Genomic DNA, 6,020 nt, shown 5'->3' on the forward strand with positions numbered 1-6,020 from the left:
TTTTGTATTTTTTGGTAGAGACGGGGTTTCACTGTGTTAGCCAGGATGGTCTCGATTTCCTGACCTCGTGATCCGCCCATCTCGGCCTCCCAAAGTGCTGGGATTACAGGCTTGAGCCACCGCGCCCGGCCTATGACAGTAACCATTTATTATATCATAATCTCTGTGAGTCAGGATTCAGGAGTGGCTTAGCTGGATGGTTCTAGCTCAAAGGCTCTTGTGAGGCTGCAGTGCGATTCTGGCCATGACTGCAGTCATGCAAAGGCTTGGCTGGGGCTGGAGGATCCTTTTCAAAGTGGCACACTCATGGTTGTTGGCGGAAGACCTTTGTTTCTCTCCACATGAGCTCCTCCATAGGGCTGTTGAGTGTCCTCACGATGTGGCACCTGGCTTCACCCAACAGACCAATCTGAGAGAGAGAGAGAGAACAAGGAGGAAGCAGCAGTGCCTGTGTGACCTAGTCCCCACAGCTGCAGCCATTGCTTCTGCTTTATTTTATTCCTCAGAAGTGATGAGCCAGGTGTGGTGGTGTGTGCTTGTGGTCCCAGCTCCTCAGAAGGCTGAGATGGGAGGATGACTTGAGCCCAGGAGTTCGAGGCTGCAGTGAGCTATGATCATGCCACAGCACTCCAGCCTGAGTGACAGAGCAGGACCCCAACTTCTAAAATAAAATTTAAAAAAGAAGTGAGGCCGGGCACAGTGGCTCAAGCCTGAAATTCCAGCACTTTGGGAGGCTGAGGCGGGCGGATCACCTGAGGTCAGGAGTTCGAGACCAGCCTGGCCAACATGATGAAACCCTGTATCTACTAAAAATACAAAAATTAGCTGGACGTGCTGGTGGGCACTTGTAATCCCAGCTACTTGGGGGGCTGAAGCAGAAGAATCGCTTGAACCCAGGGGTTGGAGGTTGCAGTGAGCCACCAGCCTGGGCAACAGACTGGGCAACAGACTGAGACGCCTTCTCAAAAAAAAAAAAAAAAAAAAAAAAAGAAGCCCAGCGTGGTGGCTCACACACCTGTAATCCCAGCACTTTGGGAGGCCAAGGTGGGTGGATCACTTGAGGTCAGGATTTCGAGACCAGACTGACCAACATGGTTAAACTCTGTCGCTACTAAAAATACAAAAATTAGCCAGGCGTGGTGTGGCGCATGCCTGTAATCCCAGATACTTGGGAGGCTGAGGCAAGAGAATTGCTTGAACCCAGGAGGTGGAGGTTGTGGTGAGCCGGGATCACACCATTGCACTCCAGCCTGGGCAACAACAGCAAAACTCCATCTCAAAAAAAAAAAAAAAAAAAAAAGTGAGCCACCGAGTCCAGCCTATACTCAAGAGGAGGAGAATTAGGCACTACCTCTTGAAGGCAGGAGTATCAAATAATTTATGCACCTACATTAAAACCAACAGAGCAGAGGTATTGGTTAACTTTAGACTTTGTTAAGAATACATGTTAAAATAGGTAGAGGAACTACTAAAAATTTCATAGAACACTTCTAAACAAACAGAGGGGAAAATAGAATAAGAAAACAAATCCAGTCCATCTAAAAGATGACCAAGAGCAGAGCGTCTCCCTGGGTGTGTTGACAGCTCTGGGCACTCACTCCCACCTCATGGGCTCTGCATGGCAGAGGCTGGAAATGTCCCAGACTCCAGAGCAGCTGGGCTTTGGGAAGCAAATTTAGTTTTGCCAATCTGGTGTGCTCACATGAAGTTTGGATGACCGAAGGAAGAGAAGTCACCCTTCTGCTGTGTGGGGCTACGTTTCTGCTAGACATCAAGGAATTTCTGGGGTCTAACCTCCACTCCTTGGTTGTTGAGGGGCACTTGTGGCAATGGCTTCCAGGTCCCAGCTTGCTGATCCTCAGGTCATGACTTTGGTGGTATCTTTTTGAACTCAAAGGTTACACTGGCCGCCTCCCAATCCCCCACCTTGTGGATGGTGGCAGAGGTAGCAGCTTCCTTGGGGAGCCAGGTCTGCACTGGTGTTACTGACACCCAGCCCAGAGTCCACTCTTTTGACCCAACCAATGGTCAAGTACGCATCTGATCACTTCTACAGAATTCCTTTCTGTTCATGATCACAGGAGGAATTTCTGCTTCCTATCCTGAACCTTTGAGAGGTGAAGCCAGCTAGACTTCCTGGGTTGAGTGGGGACTTGGAGAACTTTTCTATCTAGCTAGAGGATTGTAAACACACCAATCAGCACTCTGTGTCTAGCTAGAGGATTGTAAATGCACCAATCAGCACTCTGTAAAATGGACCAATCAGCAGGATGTGGGAGGTGAAAAATAAGGGAATAAAAGCTGGCTACCCCACCTTCCCTCCACCAGCAGGGGCAACCTGCTTGGGTCCCCTTCCATGCCGTGGAAGCTTTGTTCTTTCACTCTTCACAATAAATCTTGCTGCTGCTCACACTTTGGGTCTGTGCCACCTTTAAGAACTGTAACACTCACTGCGAAGGTCCGCAGCTTCATTCTTGAAGTCAGCCAGACCAAGAACCCACTGGAAGGAACCAACTCTGGACACACCTTCACTGATACAAAGTGGGGGTGAGGCCGGGTGCAGTGGCTCACTCCTGTAATCCCAGCACTTTTGTGAGGCCAAGGTAGGTGGATCACCACTTGAGCCCAGGAGTTCAAGACCAGTCTGGGCAACATAGTGAGACCTCACTTCTACCAAAAAAAGAAAAAAAAATTAGTCAGGTATGGTGGTGGCACATCTGTTGTCCCAGTACTTGGGAGGCTGTGGTGGGAGGATCACTTGAGCCCAGGAGGTCAAGGTTGCAGTGAGCCCTGGTCACACCCCTGCACTCCAGCCTAGGCAACAGAGCAAGACCTTGTCTCAAAGTAATAACAACACTAATAAAAAAATAATGAAGTGGAGGTGGGGGAGAGAAATGGGGAAAGCAGGACAAATAGAAAACAAACACTCAGCTGGCATGACTACATCCAGAGATAACAGCAGTCATCACTGTGTGACCAGCTGACCTGCACAGTCCAAAGACAAAGGCAGGTTCAACGTCAATCTACCACTTGACCGAACAATCCACTCCTAAGCAGTTACCTTAGAGAAATGAAGATGCGCGTTTACACACAAGCCTGCACATAAATGTTTAGAGCCACTCCATCATAATGACACAAAGCAGGAAACCACCCAAGTGTCCTTCAGCGGGTGAATGGCTGAACAAACCCCGATCCAGCCAAACAATGGAATACTATTCGGCAATCAAAAGGAAATGCACTGCTCTCTCTCGCTCTCTCTCTCTCTTTCTCTCTCTCTCTCTCTCTCACACACACACACACACACACACACACACACACACACACCCCAACACGGATGAAGCTCAAAACGTATGCTGCGTGAAAGAAGCCAGACAAAAGAATACATACCGCATGATTCAATTTATAATAAAGTTTAGAAAAGACAGAAATCAAATCAGAGGTGGCCAAGGGCAGGGGGTGGAGGGGGTGGTTGGCTGCAAAGGGCATGTGGGAATTTGGAGAGGTGATGAGATGTTCTAGAGCATGGTTTTGGTGATGGTTACACAACATTCACCAAAACTCATTGAACTGTAAACCTCAAAAGGATGAATTTTACTGTATGTAAACTATATTCCAATAAAACTGATTTTTTTTTTTTTTTGAGACAGGGTTTCACTCTGTCGCCCAGGCTGGAGTGTAGTGGCGTGATCATGGCTCACTGCAGCCTCAACCTCTGGGGCTCCAGGGATCCTCCCACCTCAGCCTCCTGAGTAGTTGAGACTATAGGCATGCACCACCATGCCTGACTAACTTTTCTATTTTTTTTTTAAGAGATGGGATCTCACTATGTTACTGCCCAGGCTGGTCTCAAAGCTGATTTTTAAAAAGACAAGAATTGTTAGACAGAGTCAAACGAAACCAAAACCCAACTATGTGCTGTTTCCAAGCGCCACACCTGAGATATGAAGGCACAGAAAGATTGAAAGGAGAACAGAGAAAGACATGTCTGGCTGAACCCAGCTTGCCTGCCTGCTGGCCCTTCCTTCCTGCCCCACTGTTGGCTGTGGCTTCTGCGACTTCCACATGCTCATCACAGGGTCAGTCTGGGGCTTCCCTTGTCCAGTCCACTGTGTCTGTGAGGGGTGGGTCACAGGGAGCAGGGCTGTGAGAAGCACTTGACGTTGAAGGGAAAGAGGCAGCCATCTGTCTGCTTGGTGTCTCCCTAACCGCCACAGCAAGCACATGGCAGTGGAGGGGTGGCTTGCCTCTTGTTCAGGGCCAGTCCCTCCTGCTTCTCCTGGGACTTACCCTGCCCTTGGTCTTCTGTCACTCTTGCTTTTGCTCCCATTGGCTCCTCCACCTCATTACACAGAAGTGAGAATGGACATTGTGGTCAAGCAGAAGGGAATTCAAGTCCCAGTTCTGCCATTTACCTTCTGGGCGATCTTGGGTGGGTCATTTGACCTCTCTGGACCTTGGTTTCCTCATCTGTGAAATGGGGGCACTGATAGTGCCAATTATTTCCTGGTTGCATGACTGCCCCTCTCTGGACCTTGGGTACCTCACTGGTAGAGTGAGGATAATAACAGCACTGTCATCTGGGGGAGGTGTGTGTGTGGATGCAATGAGCCAGTGGAGATAAAGAGACCTTCCTAACTGTGCCTGCTGGACCCAGCCCTTGAGCTCTGTGGGCTTTGGTTTTCTCATCTGTAACGTGGGGCGAATGCTTCAACAGACCTCCCCAGGTTGGTGTGCAATTTAAATGTGCAGGAAATGTAATGATGGCAGGTCCATGGCTCTGCTCAGGAAATGTGATGTCGTGTAGTCCCAGTAATGAATTTTTTGTTATAATAAATGGACCCATCACTACACATTAGCAGTAGCATATAAACGGGCTCTATTCTCTGCTTACTTCACCCCTGTCAAAGTCATCATCCTGATGGGCATCAAACCCTAGATTAGGTAAAGGATTTGCAGAAGTTGGGGCTTGGAGAAAAGGCTGGGAACATAGGGAGTGAGTGGAGGCAGCAGCTGGAGAGGAGAGAGGCCTATCAGAGTTCAGATCAGCAAAGGCAGGAAGCTGACCACAGCTCAGTGCCTCATGGAAAACACACCCTCTTCGCCCAGCTCATGGGCCCGCTGGCCTCGTGACCCAGGCAGGCTCAGTTTCCTCTGCTGTCACCTGAAGATGCCCTGCAGGTGCCTCCACTCTGGGAGCAGTCTCCCTAGCTGTCCACCTTCACTCAGGTGCCTAGTCTTGTCCATTTCCCTCCTAAAGACTGGGCAAACATGGCATCTGAGCACAGGTGGGTCACCGCAAGCTTCCCATTCCAGGGGAACTGAAGCTGGCACTATGGGGGTGGGGCATCCAAGCCAGGATGCCAGGGCTGCTCCCATGTGGGCCCTCCAGGGCCCCACACCACTTGGGGAATCTTGTGAGACTGAGTTGAGGGCCCCTGGAATGCTTCACTGGGCAACAGGCATGCCCATAAAAATATCTTGGCCACCAGAGCTGTAATCTGCCATCAGGGCTCTAGGCCTTCCTAGCCCTGCGGCTGCAGCCAGCTCGCCAGCTCCGGAATTCCTACCCCTCCATTTTGCTTCCTCGCCTGTGAGGTCATGGCCTTGAGCCTAGGAGGGGGCGCTGGGGAGGAGCTCCTTCCTTCTCGATCCTGTGCAGGGCTGCGGGGGAGAGTGAGAGAGAGTGGGGTCGACGGGAAAGGTCGAATGAGGCCAATCCCGAGGACAAAGAAATAAGACACCGGAGAGCTGGAGGAAAATCTGGGAGTTGGGGGTGGCAGTTCGAGGGATACCGTCTTCGAGACCCTGTCGCCCCTGGACTCGCCTCCTACCCTGCCGCCCGCCTGGGCTCTGGGGTGCGCAGGAGCCCGCCCTCCGCGGCGCCTCCCCAACACGCTGGAGATCGAAGCCCCCGCACCCCTCCCATTAGGACCCGAACTGGGAGCTCAGGATCGGGGGGGGGTGGGGGGCATTCGGGAGAGGTCCCGGGAGTCCTGCCCTGGGTATGTGTGTGTGTCGGG

The sequence above is a fragment of the Macaca nemestrina genome, chromosome X (assembly GCF_043159975.1).
Source record: "Macaca nemestrina isolate mMacNem1 chromosome X, mMacNem.hap1, whole genome shotgun sequence".
NCBI lineage: Eukaryota > Metazoa > Chordata > Mammalia > Primates > Cercopithecidae > Macaca > Macaca nemestrina.